Raw genomic sequence first — 16,786 nt, forward strand, 5'->3', positions numbered from 1 at the left:
ATGTTTACCTTAAGAAGCTTTACGTTAATGGAAAGATGGAGGTCTTGAATGATCACCACGTAGCCCGTCGCTGGAACGATCTACGCCTTGAAGGTATCCACACGAATGATCGCCAGAGGATGGGTGTGTACTAGCACGTTCTTGAGGCCGCCTTTCTTGCTCTCTCTATCTCTCTTCAAGCTTCTAGGGTTTATGTTTTATAAAATAAAACGTGTAACCCTAATTCTATTAAAAAAAGATATTATATAGGCAAGAACTAATGGGCCTCCAACCCTAAACTTAATTTAAGAGTTATTATTATTATTAAATTCGAAATTCTAATTATTGTATTATTAAGTCTCACTTAATCATCCAATAACTTAATTTCGGATTTAATATTAAATTCAAATTTCCTATTTATTTAATTAATTAAGTCACACTTAATTAATAACAAATAATTCGAATTACTTACATTTAATTTAAATCCATATATAAATTAAAGAATCCTCCAATCATTCTTTGTACGACCCTTTAGGTTATTATAACGTTGGCAACAATTTTAAATCTATTTTAAAATCATAAACAATGAGCAGCATCTAGTAATACATCATTGTTACCCAAGTAATAATAATTAAATCGGTGATCAATTAAACCTTTTGTGTATAATGTACAATGTACTATAATCCTTTTAACCATATATTATAGATTAAACTTGAGGCATGTTATGTGTCATCCTCTTCATAATTTAATCCAGGTTCCTTGATCGATTAGTAGACTATAACATCAAATCAACATTTGAGCATGACCATGCATTTCATAGTCTAACTCAAACAAGAGGCCAATAATATCACTCCTAAAATAGGAGGGTTAAATCCATTCTAGATCATTCATATTTCTCATATGATTCATAATATACCCAATATACACTTTTATCATCACCCGGTCAAAGGTAACTTTTATTGCAACCAAAGTATATTAATTCTCATATAGAAATATAATGATTTCAAGTCTAAGGACCAATACATCATTATCACTGTGAGAATTACTTATGACACAACAGACATGTAGAATCTCACATTGGGTCTTCCAGCACCATGTATATAATACATGTGCCTGTGTTTTGACTTTAGTATCACTATACCTATGATCAATGAGATGTGATCATCAGTCAACATTCACACTAGTCTTAATGCATTATTATTGTCCCTTAATAATAATACTCGACCATGGATCTTTAGGAATATCGATACTATTCTCATAATCTCATTTCTAAGTCACGTACTTAGAGATATAAAATTACATATCATATTCCAAGGACATTTATTAATCTAACATCTTATCGCATAAAATAAAGATATAATAAATTACTAAAGAATAATCCATATAATCAGAATTAATAATCCAAATGTTTCATAATATAAATATAATAGTGTTGTCTCTAGGGCACAAACACTAACAAAAATATTAGTGAGTGACTCACTTTCTTTATAGTGAAAATGCTCGTATTGCTGAATCAAGAGTTGCATCTTGTTCTCCCTTAATTTCTCAGTACCATCACAAATAATCTGTATTGTGTCCCAAACCTCTTTGGTTGTTTTACAGTTAATGATGTTGTCAAACATATCACGACCAACACTATTAAACATTATATATATGGCCTTCTTATCTTTTCTGACTTGTTCAATGTCTGGATCAGACCATTCATGCCTAGGTTTTGGAATCGATGGTTCATTCCCTGTGGCAACTCTCATAGGGACATGAGGACCTCTTTCAATGCAATCCACATAAGCTTCATCTTGAGAAAGAAGATGTAGGTGCATCTTCACCTTCCAATGGTGATAGTTTTCTTTGTCCAGAAATGGAATTTTCACTCCAACATCCTTATTGTTCATCTTGTTGATTGTTGTGATCTTTACACTCTTTGTACTTCAAGAGCTTGCTCTGATACCAATTGTTATTCCCAAACAATACAACAAGAACTACAGAAGGGGGTTTGAATGTAATTCTGGCTCCTTTTTGAAATTTTAAATATGTTCTAACTTAATATATATAACAGTATTTGATTTGCAGTAATGCGGAATGAAAAAATAATATAAATCAAAATACTAAGTAATAAAACTCAAAGCTTTAAAACTTTCTGGTGGATTTGAATGTATCCACCATATATATATATATATCAGATTCAGAACTCTGTGATGCTTTGAATAGCACACAGCTGCTTACAAGTGAACAAACAAGCTTACAGAAAAATTCTTAACAAATACATCCTTATCTATTTCTCTGGAAAAATAAGCTTACTCAATTCTCCTTGTTCTACTTACTACACTTGGTTTATATATCACCAAGTTACATGACAGTAAGATAAGAAAATAAGACAAACTATATCTAGTTTAACTCCATGCTGTTTCACTACTCTATTCCAGCATCTTTGAATGTCTTCATTATTGCATGGAAATGTTAATGCTTCTTTGTTCTCAAAATCCTATTTAATAGGCTTCAACATTCCTTTTTCAAACACCCGACGCATGTGACTGTGTTGTCACTATCAACAACTATTTTAAATATGATCATCCGTCGGGACTATGTTGGTTATCCGTTGGGAGCCTTGTTGATTATCCGTTGGGAGCTTTGGTGATCATCCGTCGGGAGTCTTTGTAGATTATCCATTGGGAGTCTTTCTGCCACTTGACTCTATTTCACTTGTACAGAATTACAAGACATCTTATATTTACAATTAGCCAACCTATTCTGTACATCAATCTAGTAGTCATCATGACTTATAAAATCCTACAGCATCTACTCAACTAAAACATGTTGTTTGTAAAAATGTGCTACAATACTTATTTTTACATAAGCTACACTCTCAATGGATGTTCAGTTATCATCCGTTGGGACTATATAGAACATCCGTCGAGACTATATTAGAGCATCCGTCGAGAGCTACAAATTCACTTAGTTAAATCTACTAAGGTGGTTTGTTTACCTTATCATCAAGTTCACAACATATTCCTAACAATCTCCCCCAATTTATGTCTACCGGAATTGTAGCCATAAATTAAGAGAAACTTGATGAAAACAAAACACCCTAAATGTATAGATTGAATTATAGTAGATAAAACTGATTAGTGCTACATATTTATTGAAAATTGAGCAAAGTAAAGTGTGCAAAGAGTTCTCAAAATCATTATCAAGGTGCTCCTCTAGTCTGAATTGATGTTTACCATTTCCTTGACTGTCTTGGTTTCTTCCCCAGATTCCAATTGTTTTCATCTATTTGATTTTGGAGCTGCCTGTGGAATTCAAATTCTTCAGCATTTGACAGATCTATCTTTTCTTGTATTTCCAGTAGAGTCTCATTGCTTGAGATGCTCAGTTGATCATCCAATCTGAAGAATCTCCTAACACCTTTGTCATCCATGAATTCCATCAGCCAGTAAGGCCTCAAGAGCAATGTTCTTCCTGTGAAGGGAATTGTTAAAGTTCTTGGAAGTGCACTTGAGGCTTTTCTGCTCCTCAGTTCTTCTATCTTCTTTAGAACCAATTTCTTGGCTGTCACATTGAATCCAAAGTTTTTCTTGAATGATGAAAAGATCTTGATCAAAATATTACAACTTTCTCGGAGAATTCTGTGAAGAGGCCATATGATCTCTTTACCACCTTTATACTTGAATACCAGTCTTTCAGGGAGATGTCTATGAGCATCAATTCCTCTTACTTCTTCAAGTTCATCCAAGTAGAGATTTATATATGAGAATTCCTTGATGTCATAATTGTATAGAAAATCTCCATTATTGACAGTTGGTTTGGCTTTTGTTAGGGTCTTGGTTCTGGGAGTCACAGGCTTGACCTTCTTGATTGCTCTAATCTTTGTCTTCTTTGCTTTATTGAAAATTGGTAAGTTAAGCTCAGGAATTGGCAAACTGTCCCAGTCTACTGGTTCATCCTTGGGAACTATTGGCTCCTCAATAAAATTCCTTGTAGGATCTACCTTGAATTCTTCCTGCACCACTGAGGACTTGGATGATTGAGTTGTAGTTGTAGACTGGTTGGGAATGTAATCCTCCATCTTATCATCATTGAAATCCAATTTTCTTTTGGCCTTGACTTTGTATCTAGGTTTCTTTGTCTGTTGAGATTCATCTTGCACTTTCTTGTCCTGAGTTTCAGTTATCATAGGTGGTTTCTCAGAGATCTCAGTTGCAGTTTTCACAGCTTGAAGTTTGGCCAAGATAGTATCTTGCTTCTTCTTTTGTTTGAGGTTTTTAGCATCTAAAGCAGCCCGCTTCTTTTCTTGCTTGATCATTTCTTTTTCCTCCTTTTTAGCTGCTACAAACCGAGGGTGTACAGCCACCACATAAATCTCTTTTCCATTCCTGTAAAATTTGGCAATTCTTTTCTTTTGTACTGAATCATATAGATCTTTGAAAAATGCTATGGACCTTGCCAACCGCTTCTTTTCATCTGGTTTTGGAGTCTCAAACATGAGATCCAAGGGATTCTTGTCTGATGAATTTGGATAGTTCGTTTTAGGCTTCAAAATCAGATTGGCCTTTGGAGATTTAATGCATGAAGTTTGGCCCTTTTCCAGACTACCTAGACTCATCTCATTCACAGAGATTTGCTTGACTTGAGAGTAGTGATGAAAGATTTTGTGTGGTTTCTTTATCTGACCAAATATCTTCTGGATTTCTTCATCAATTTGCTTCCATTTATCATCCATCTCCTTCTCAACTACTGTTACATCAATCTTTTTCAATTTATCATTTGATTTCAGTTTTGCTGCTGCTAGATTAATTAGATCAATGTTATCCATAGATGGTGGCTTAGTGAAAGCAATTGCTGGCACAATTACTTTACTGACTTGGAAGTTGAGCACTTTCTCCCCCTCACTTGTTGAGTCCCCTTGACTAACTAGGATGAGTGAGTCTTTCTCCCCCTTTTTATTAACATCAAGTTAATGAGAAGTAGGGAGTTGTGCAACCACTAACTTTTTGGAGCAGATCAACCTGAGCTTCCTGATTGGCAAGGATTTTGGCCACTAACTTCTCCATATTTGTCAGTCTAGAGTCTATGTCCTCAACCTTTTCTATTCAAATTAGCTTCTTTTCTTAATTTCTGAGCTATTTTAGTCATAGTGGTTCCTAAAAGTCTAGCATCCAACCTTGGTACAAAATATTGTTTGACTTCTGAAATTTCTTGCTTAATTTCATCCACATTCTGTCTGTGTTGGAGAGCCTGAATTTTGTGCAGCTGTAGAGATTCCAAGTGTTCTTTGAGTAACCTTTTTGTGCTAGTACTTGTGGATGCTTGAATTGCTGTTTGGGTGTCATGAATAAGCTTGAAAAAGGTGGATTGGAGATGTGGATATGAACATTCTTTGCTTAGCATCTAGGAAAGAATATTTGCATATCCCCCTATGCTCATGCTATCATCCTCATCATCCTCACCATCATCCCTAAATAATTCTTCAGCCAATTCAAGGTCACTACCAGTTGTAGATGGCATAATAGTGATGACATCCTTTGCCCTTTGTATTGAGGCAGTTGTATGCACTAGGTTCAACATCCTCTCAGCATCCTCATTGCCCTGTCCAACTAGAGTTTGATAAGCTGGAACAGGATGAGTAAATGTATCAGCATCCAGGGAGATAGAATCTATGACATCTTGATATTCTTGCTGAAATAGTCTCTCCTTTTCTGCATCACTGACATCCATTGACTCACTAGCAATGGTTTCCACCCTTATATCTCATGTACCTGCATTTCTCTCATTTTCTCTCTTTTGTTGCATCAAGGGCTCCCCTTGGCTCACCACCCTCACACCTTCACCTTCACCTACTAAGGTGGAACTCCCCTCACTCACTTTTGCCAGACTGGAAGAAATAGTCTGCATTGTTTCTCTTATTTCCTCTCCTTTTTCCTGAGAGCAACTCAGCCTCTCACTCTGTTCACTCCCTTCCCTCAAACCTAGGAGTGACTGTACAACCACTAACTCATCTACACTTGATTTTTTTTTTTTGAAAACTCAGCTTGTGTAGTGAGTACCAACGGATGAGGAACATCCATCGGGGTAGTAGTTAGAATAACCGACGGATGACTTCTGTTAGGCATATCCGTTGGGATACAATCACTGACCGACGGATGAACAATATCCACCGGTAAAGAAGAAATGATGGAGTTTGGAGTGAAAACTATTGTGGAGTCTGTTCAGATTGATGATAATTTGGGCACAGATGTTTCAACAGTTTGCACTGTGTGTGTTCCCTATGCATTCCCAATGGTTTTAGATCTCTTCTTTTTGGCATAAGTTTGGGGTGAGCTTGTGTCCCTTACCCTCTTGGCCTATGCTCCTGGTTGGGAGCTTGTTTTAATAGTAGCATCCTTTTGGGAGGATGAAACTAGAGTTGTGCTAATTTCCTTATTAATCACCACAGTTTATTGGGAAACTGTGGTGTGGCTAGGCTTGGGTGCACTCACCTCTCCATCCTTATTCTTGGGGTTTCTTTGATGTTCACCCTGTCCCACACCTACCTTACCACCCTTCACACTCCCCTCTTTAGTTTTGGTATATTTTGCAACTGGATTCTTTTGAGAGAAACCAGAGGTAGTTTTCTTTGTTTTGGATTTGGAAATTTTTGTTTTAGTGGCTTAGGTAGGTATCTGTTGGTTCATTGACACAGATGCCATAGCCACACTCAAAGGCAAAGAAATTTGGGAGGTAGGAATAGTAGAGACAGTGGTGCTTACCTCACTTACCTGAGGGCCCTCCATTATTGGAAAATAGAAAAGGGGAACCTCTTTGTGATGACTTGCTCTGTTAAGATCCGCAATCACTCTCCTTTCTTGAACCCAACAATCCAGTTTGTTGGTTGGGTTCTCAATAACAATATCCTCAATAAGATGGTTAGCAAGAATCATAAAGAATCTAGCATAATAGACATTTTTAGTTCTCTTTTTAATTTCCCCTAACTTATAACCTAACTCAAACATGATCATGTCACTTAAATTATGGTAATTATCAGTAACCAACATATAAAGCATGTTAAGCATGGCAGTGTTGATAGAATCAAAATTACTTACCTTACCAGAAAATACCTTGGTAACTACATCACACAAATAACTCCACTCTTTTCTAAGACCTAGCCTTCTAATCTCACTTAACTTAGTGGTAGGAAGAGCATAGCCAATAGAATTAAGCATGATAACTAAATTAGCATCTGTGTGTGGTACAGTAGTAGTGTTCTCAAGAATTTTAAAGCATGCTTGAATTGTGTCACTGTTAATGCAGAATTACTTACCTTTAAGAGTAAAAGTTTTGGTTTTGTCAGTGAACTGTTACATAGCAGTAGTCCCCATCTCTTCCACAACTTCACAGTAGATTGTGGATGATTCCAGCATAGCATAACTGAGTTTGCATCCCTTTACAAAGTCCATCATTTTGTGAAAGTCTTCAGATGCCGGAATTTCTTTGTTCACAAGAGCTACGAAGTTGTTCTTCTCATAGATGAATCTTGACTGAGACATGATTTTGACTACTGGTGCCATTATTTAAAGTGAGGAAATTTGTAGTGAGAGAGAGAGGATTTTGCTTTGAGGAAGAAGATAGCAGTTAGTTGCAATTGAGAATGATAAAAGTTGAAATAAATTAGAAATAAGGCTTTTATGTATTCTCAGATTAAAAATGGAATAAAAATAAAAGATAAAAATTAAAGACCCAATCAAAACTACCCAAAATAGCCATTGAAAAAAGAAATAAAATGTCAAAATTCTGTCAATTATCCGTCGTGATATACTTACAGACTGTAAGTATGTCCGGTGGATAATGTTAAGTATTTTTAACGGCTAAGATGTAGACAGTTTGACGGATGAGAATTAAGCAATTATCCGTCGGGTATAAAATAATCCAGAAAAGTAATTGATTTTTACCAAGCTATTCTACTTCGACGGATGATCAAACTCGATGGATAATGGACATCCGTCGAGATTTAAATTTTGACTTAGCCAAAATTTCATCTAAAATAGAAAAATCAATTAAGTTTCTGGCTGCATTATAGCTTGCAAACTTATCAAAAATAATTTAAGAGAAATTAAGAATACCTAACTCATTTACCAACCTAGTAAAGGTGGATTCATCAAGTGGCTTGGTAAAGAAATCTGCAAGCTGCTTTTCACTTGGAACAAAATGAAGTTTCACAGTACCATTCATCACATGTTCCCTAATAAAGTGGTACTTGATGTCTATGTGCTTTGTTCTTGAATGTTGTACTAGATTCTCAGTGATGGCAATTACACTTGTGTTATAACAAAAAATAGGAATTCTGTCCACTTATAGACCATAGTCCAACAGTTGGTTTTTCATCCATAAAATCCGTGCACAGCAACTACCAGCAATAATATATTCAGCTTCAGCTCTAGAAGTAGACACAAAATTTTGTTTTTTACTGAACCAGGATACAAGCTTGTTTCCTAGAAATTGACACGTTCCTGTTGTACTTTTTCTATCTATTTTACAACCTGCATAATCTACATCTGAATAACCAGTTAGATCAAAACTAGAATCTCTAGGGTACCAAATTCCAAGTTTTGGTGTTCCCTTAAGATATCTGAAAATTCTCTTTATATCTACTAAGTGAGATTATCTAGGATCAGCCTGAAATCTAGCACAAAGACAAGTAGTAAACATTATATATGGCCTACTAGATGTTAAAACTTAATAAACTTGAATAAACTGGAAAACCACCCATGCATTAACGGCTTCAGCACCATCCATTCATCTTCCTTCGGATCTCAGCGTGCTCAATCCGAAGAAGATGAATCTCCTCAAGCAGGAGCTGCTGCTGCATGTAGAAGCTGTTGTTGAAATGTTCGTACTGTATCGTCATGTTCCCAGTGAACTGTTTCTACTGCATTGTCATCCGTCGGGACTATAGAGGTCATCCGTTAAGTTTACGGAAACTTATTGTTATATTTGAATACCAGTCTTTCAGGAAGATGTCCGTGAGCATCAATTCCCCTAACTTTTTCCAATTCATCTAAGTAGAGGTTAATGTCAGAAAACTTTTTGATGTCACAAATGTACAACATATCTCCTTTGTTGACTGTGGATTGAGATTTGACTAGGGTCTTGGATTTGAGAATCACTGGTTTCACTTTCTTGCTAGCTCTTGTCTTTGTCATCATTGTCTTGAAGATAGGAAAGTTTAGCTCAGGAATAGGCAAGCTATCCCAGTCCACTGGATCATCCTTTGGAATTATTGGCTCACCATGTATATTCTTAGTTGGATCCACCACCTTGAATTCTTCAAATACGACTGAGGGTTTTGATGTTTGAGTTGTAGTTGTGGACATTTTGCGAATATAGTCTTCCTTTTCCTCATCACTAAAGTTCAATTTCCTCTTGGAATGGAGTTTGTATTTGAATCTTCTTTTCTGCTGTGGTTCTTCTTGCACTTTCAGATCCTTAGGTTCATCAATTACAGTTGGTTGTATAGGAATTTTTGTTGTGGTTTTTACAGCTTGAAGCTTGGACAAGATAGCAACTTACATCTTCTTTTGTTTAAGCTTTTTAGCATACGGAGCAACCTGCTTCTTTTCTTGCCTAATTCTTTCTTTCTCTTCCTTCTTAGCTTCCACAAACATGGGGTGTCCAGCCACCACACAAATTTCCTTACCATTTCTGTAAATCTCGGCTAATCTTCTTTTGAGTGCTGAATCTTTATAGAAGGCAATTGACCTAGCCAATAACTTCTTCTCATCTAGCCTAGGTGTCTCATACACAGTGCCATAGGATTCTTGTCTGAAAACTTTGAATAGTTTCTTTTAGGCTGCATGATAAAATCTGCTTTTGGAGATTTGATGCAAGATGTTTGGCCTTTCTCCAGATAATTCATACTCATTTCATTCACAGAAATGTTCTTGACTTTAGAATGATGAGTGAATGTTTTGACTGGCTTCTGAATTGGCCCAAACTTCTGTTAAATTTCTGCATCTATCTTTCTCCATTTTTCTTTCAACTCCTTCTCAGCTGCTGCTACATCAATCTTTAGCAGTTTGTCATCTGTGCTTAGTTTTGCTGCTACCAGATTTATGATATCAATACTGTCCATGGCTGGTGGCTTTATGAAAGTAATTGTTGGCACAATTACTTTGTTGACTTGGATGTTTAGCACTTTCTGGTCCCCCTCACTCCTTGATCTCTCTTGACTGATTGGGACAATAGCACTTTCTTTCTCCCCCTTTTTGTTATCAGCAAGTTGAGTAGAGGAAGAGGTTTGTGCTGCCACTAGCTTTTGAAGCAAGCCTGTCTGCTGTGCTTGATATAGATGAATAGCTGTTAAAGAAGCTTCCATAGCAGTCATTCTTTTATCCAAGGAATCCACCTTGGTTGCAAGATCAGTGTTCTTCCTTAGCTATCTTTTAATATCAATCATTGTAGCTTCTGGAAGTTTAGCATCCAATCTTTCAGAAATGTCCTTTTTCATTTGATCAAGCTCACTTTTGATAGAAGTGACATCCTGATTATGTTGAAAGCCTTGGATTTGTTGTAGTTGAAAAGAAGCAAGGTGTGCTTGTAAGAGCTTCTTGGTGATGGCATTTGTTGTGGATTGAAGAGCAGATTGTGTCAGACTTATGAGTTAAATGAGGGTGGTCTTGAAATAATATTCATCACATTTCTTTGAAAATGCCCAAGATGGCATACCAGATCTGGAACTAGGGCCTACTTCTTCCCCTATGTCCAGTGACTCCTCTTCACTATTATCACCAAAGAATTCTTCTGATCCACCAGCTTTATAGTCTATGTCATCACCAACTGTAGAGGGCATAGCTGTGATGGCATAGCTGTGATGGCATAGCTGTGATGGCATCCTTTGCCCTTTGCATGGATTGAGTAGTGTGCACCAAACTCAGCATCCTTTCTATACTTTCATTGTCCTTTCCAGCAAAAAGTTGATATGCTGGAATAGGATGAGTAAATGTCTCAGCATCCAAAGAGGTTGAATCTATAACAGCTTGACTATGCTGAGATGGATCCTCTCTGTATGCCTCATTGACATTCATTGACTAACTAACAATGATGTCCACCCTTATTTCTCCTGTACCTGCTTTTCTCTCATGATCTCTCTTTTCTTGCATCAAGGGCTCCCCTTGGCTTCCCACCCTCACCTTCACCATCTAAGGTGGGGCTCCTCTCACTCACTTTTGCCAGTCCTGAAGAAATGGACTGCATTTGTTCACTCTTTTTCTCTCCTTTTTCCTGGGAACAACCCACACTCTCACTCAATTCACTCCCTTCCCTCAGTCCTAAGAGTGATTGTACTACTACTAAGTCTTCTGCACTTGTAAGAATTGAAGAAATTTGAAGTTGTGTAGAGACACCCGATGGATGAGGAATATCCATCGGGGTAGTAGTTTGGGTATCCGACGGATGACTGCTGTTAGACTTATCTGTCAGGATACAATCACTACTCGATGGATGATGAATATCCATCAGGATAGAAGAAATGAATGAGTTTGGAGTGAAGACTATTGTAGACTCTGTGCAGATTGATGAAAATTTTGGCACAGATGGCTCAATAGACTCAGAAAGAAATGGCAAGTGAGTCAACAAATCATCTAAACATGATGCTCACTTATTTGGATTTTTGGCTTCTCTAAGAGAGTTAAAGATGGAGAATTTGGAAGTGATGTATTTATCATGTCAACATCCAGTGAGTGTGTGGGTGAGTTTGGTATTTGAGGTGCTTCTATTACTAGTGATTTTGGCTGTGACTCCACATTTACTGGAGCAACATCAAACTGACTTTGAGAGGGTGCAGTGACTGAGTCTATTGCTTCAGTTTACACTGTGTGTGCACCCTATGTATCCCCAGTTGGTTTAGATTTCTTCTTTCTGGCATAAGTTTGGGGTGAGCTTTTGTCCCTTACCCTCTTGGCCTGTGCTCTTGGCTGAGAGCTTTATTCAATAGTCACATCCTTTTGGGAGGATGCAACTAGTAATGAGCTTAAGTCCTTTTTAAGCACTGCAGCTTGTTGAGAAGCTGCAGTGAGGCTAGGCTGGGAAACACTCACTCTCTAACCTTATTCTTATGGCTTCTTTGATTTTCACCCTGTCCCTCACCTTGCTTACCCCCCTTCACACTCCCCTCTTTGGTTTTAGTGGATTTTGCAACTGATTTCTTTTGAAAGAAATCAGAGGGGGCTTTCCTAGACTTGGATTTTGAAATTTGTGGTTTAGTAGCTTGCGTAGGCATCTATTGGGTCATTGACACAGATGCCATAGCTACATTAGAAGGCAAAGAAGTGTGTGAGGTTGGAAGAGCGGAGATAGTATAAATTACCTCACTTACCTGAGGTCCCTCCATTACTGGAAAATAGAAGAGGGGCACCTCTTTGTGGTGGTCTGCTCTATTAAGATCTGTAATTATTCTTCTTTCTTGAACCCAATAATTCAGCTTGTTGGTTGGGTTCTCAATCACAATATTCTCAATGAGATGGTTAGCAAGCATCATGAAAAATCTAGCATAATAGACACTTTTACCTCTCTTATTGAGTTAACCCAACACTACGCCATAAATGGGCTATTGTAATGCCTAAATGGTGTTATAATAGGCCCTAAAAGCGTTACAATAGGTCTATTGTAACACCAGGGGGCATTACGTATACGAGCATTACAATAGACACCCTAATGTAACACTTCACTGATCTATTGTAATATAGAGAAATACGTTACAATAGGCAACTACTGTAACACTGACATGCCCAAATGTAACGCAAAATGAGTGATACAATAGCTTGATCAAGATTGTATAAGTGGGACCACCTGTAGGTCCCATATAACTTATTGTAACAGTCTGTTCTATCAATTATAACACCAATCTTTTTAATTAAGTAAAGTAGCATTTGTAATCTAACACTAAATTATAACATACATTACACTATAATAGGCATATGTAACATTTAATTTTAAAATTTGAAATACATGTTCTGTTTAAAATCTACAATACATATCCAAAATATTACAAACACCACATAAAATTACAACAATACGATCGATTAATTACCAATACTCCAAGCATATCCAAACTACGACGAAGGTTATTAATACTTTGCAGCTATATTGATCCCTTCTTCCAATAACAAATTATTGGCTTTGCTTCTCCCAATAATCATTTTTCTCTGTTTCACCGCCTTTTCTTATAAATTTCTATCCTCGGGAGAAATCTGATTCATAAAAAAAACAGATCAAAGTAGGTTAGGGAGTAATCAGACTAATTGCGCATACTTAGTAGGTTAGGGAGTAATAAGACCAATTGCTCAAGTATAAGTAGTGTAATAATACATGTGGCATATAGGGGAGTTGTAGTATCCTTAAATCCTCAAAAAACTCCTTACAGGCTCTAGCATAGGAGGATCCTGTATAAAAGAAATATTAGATGAATAATCAAGTTTGATTTTTGGAGAGATTAAAAACAATTAACTCAAGTGCATGAAAAGAGAAGATATACTTATAGATCTGACTCCCATAATTCCCAGTAATGGTCTAGCTAAAGAAATGAGAAATATAGTTTGAAGGATTCCTAGTTTGAGTTTTATCCGAATCAAAACAGGACACATTCTGAGGCTTAGATGCACCAGTCTCACTAGCTGATTTTGCTAATACAGACTGAGTTGCATTTTCTGCCTTAACCAATTCTTGAGCTTCCATGTTTGTAGCCGAACCACCCTTTTCTAAGCTGTCAAGTACTACATCTTCTGCCCTTACTTTTACCATTTCATTTATTTTCATCTCCGTTTCTAATACTCACTCTCCAGTCTCCACTCCCTCTGCCCTCCAACTGATCGCAGAGGCTCAAGTACAAAATATAGTCAGCTTGTTTATAATTTATATGTAGAATATTTACATGATTCTGATCACACAAGCACATATGCACATCACATATTTATAAATCATAATGTTAAATACTTTAAGACCAGGTAATACAAAAATAAAATAAAACTTGAGAAAGAAAAGAGATAGTACCCAACAATAGTATCAATAAGATGAAGTAACTTTCTATCATCCCCCATTGGGCTCTCTGCTTTCTCTTAAAGAGCACCCTCTGCTTCCACCTTTCTCCTTATTCTCCTTTATTCATATGCCTATAATGCATTAACAGGCTTTGCCAAAGATATGCTTAAAGACTCCTCTTGTGTAGAAATTTCAGGCTCAAATTTGTCAGACACGATAACAGGAATTATTTCAACAATACTTTTATCTAGGAAATCCTTGTGAAGGAGTCTTATTTTATTTACTATATAAGCAGTAGCTTTTCATAATATCCTTATAAAGATGGTGTTTGATGCAGCAAAGAATAAACAAGCATTGTATATGTACTTCCTATTCTTCTACATACAGATTCTAATATCAAACATCAGATACCAGGGAGGTTTTGTTGCTACAGGGTCTTTAAACTTTGGTAGAACTAGTGGCGCAAACTTACCTTCTTGAAGCTGCTTATCATGAGGAAGGTAATTACGATATTTGATGCTGCTTATCATGAGGAAAGTCTCATTTGGTCTTCAAAAATTTAAAGAAAACATTTAAAACTTTAAAAAAATGTAGTTCATTTTGATTTTTAGACAATAAAAGTATTACGTTGTACATTTTGCAAGAAGTAAAACTGATACAGAAAATGATGTTTCATAAAATATCACAAATAAAGTCATTATGTTGTAAATTGACTCTATCTATTTTGCAAGATACGATAGATAATATGAAGGCAATTGCTGGGAAATTAGTAACTGAGTCAAGAGTACCAATTTATTTACACATTTCTGAACTAAAGTTTATTCTAAGAGAACTAGACAAGTATATGTTCTTAAAACTCTTAAGAGGCAACACATATGAATATATGATATATCAACACGTGACTGAGTAGTACAGAGGAAATATTTGGACTAGGACATACGCTATACACTGCAATCATCTCTTAGAAACTAGGAATTTTGATCTGTAAAAGCCACATGACTGGTGCAGGTGTGTGACATAGGTGCTTCTCTTAAATGCAAACAATGCCATTTGTCACACAACAGTAAGAATTAAAGTATAAGAGTGAATGCATCACCTTTCATGATATTAGGCCCTTGCGACCATAGCTCTCCTTACTGTCCAAGTGGTAGGGAATCACTAGTTCTGCTCATAACTTTAAACATCTCAAGGAAAAAGTGTCATGTTGTATAAAATATTCTGCATAGGATATAGAACTATTGAATCTTATAAAACCTACATTCAAGATTTTATCAAAGACTCCACTATAATAGAATGCCCTCCTACAGTCTACATTACGTCACTGTCTAGTGATTCACTAACCAAACCTAAAACTTGTCCCAAATTTCCATCACAAAACCATTCCAAGCCATAAATACTAAAACAAGCATAATAAATCATATATATTAACAAATATATCAAACAAACTAATAATTACCTGACTAGTCCTAGCTCTCCCAACCAAATCAGTACCATCAAGTATAATATCAAACGTCATTGCCTGAATTGGAAACAACGCCTCAATTCCCTTCTCCCTCAATTTCTCCCTCAACGGCTCCGAAATCCTAAAATTCGACACTGTATTCGGATTCTCCTCCTTCACCTCCTTCTCCTCAACCTCGCTCTCCAGTTTCACTTTCTTCGCTTTCTTCTTCTTCAAATTAACCGCCTCACCTTGCTCTGAGCTCGTATCGCTCCTCTCCTCATCCTCCTCGCTCGCCTTCCTCTTCTTCTCTTTCTTACTCTTCTCCTCGCTCTTATTCTCCTTTTTCAAGCTCTTGTTATCAATCGGAGATTTAATTACTAACACTACATATATGATATAACCAATTACTTTCAACACTTTTCGTTACAAGAATCACATAGTTAAAATATAATCATAATCGTTCCCGCGAATCCAATCATTTTAATTGAGCATTTAAGAAGTAAACCCCTAAAAGAAAAATCATAAATAAATTTAAAAAGTTAAAATAAACAAGTTATACAAATTAAATTCAGCAGGTTGCTAAGACTCACAAATCGATTTTAGGACATTTTAAAGTACTAGAAATCGATTTGTTGTGAAGTTACTCAGAGATACCTAGAAATCGATTTCCTCGAAGTCCCAAACTTTTGTCATATTTGGTCGCGAAATCCCAAAATTCTTTCCAGAGAAGTACAAACTTTGAGTTAAAACCCTAATTTGAAGCAGTAATCGCCTCGCCTTCAAGAGAAAGAGGGTTCGAAGAGAGATAGTTTAGAGAGAGAGGTTCTGTCTAATCAATTGAAGGGGGAGTATACAGATGTGTTTTTTTATTTTTGGGGGAAAAATCTCGCCTCTCATTTGACCTCTAATTTTTAATTTTTATTGTACTTATTAAAAAACATTATATACAAAATCAAAAAAAATATAAAAAATATTTATAAATATTAAAATTTAAAATTTTATACTATTATATATGATATATTATAGTCATAAAAAATCCAGAATATAATTTTAATACTAATTTATGATAATTTTTTCACTTTAATAGTTTTAAAAATAAAAAAAGCAACTAATGTAACACCAGGTGCTGGTGTTACATGTTGTTCAACACCAGAATTTCTCTGCAACACTAGCTTTATAGCTATTGTAACACTATTTGAGAGGTGTTACAATAGAATTAAAATTTCTTAGCTAATGTAACACTCCTTGTAACACTTGCATTACAGTAGCCCACTTATGGTGTAGTGCCAATTAAAACCTAACTCAAACAAGACCAAGTCACTGAAATTAAAGTACTTATCAGTAACTAGCATGTAA

This window comes from Apium graveolens, chromosome 2, assembly GCF_009905375.1.
Source record: "Apium graveolens cultivar Ventura chromosome 2, ASM990537v1, whole genome shotgun sequence".
Classification (NCBI taxonomy): domain Eukaryota; kingdom Viridiplantae; phylum Streptophyta; class Magnoliopsida; order Apiales; family Apiaceae; genus Apium; species Apium graveolens.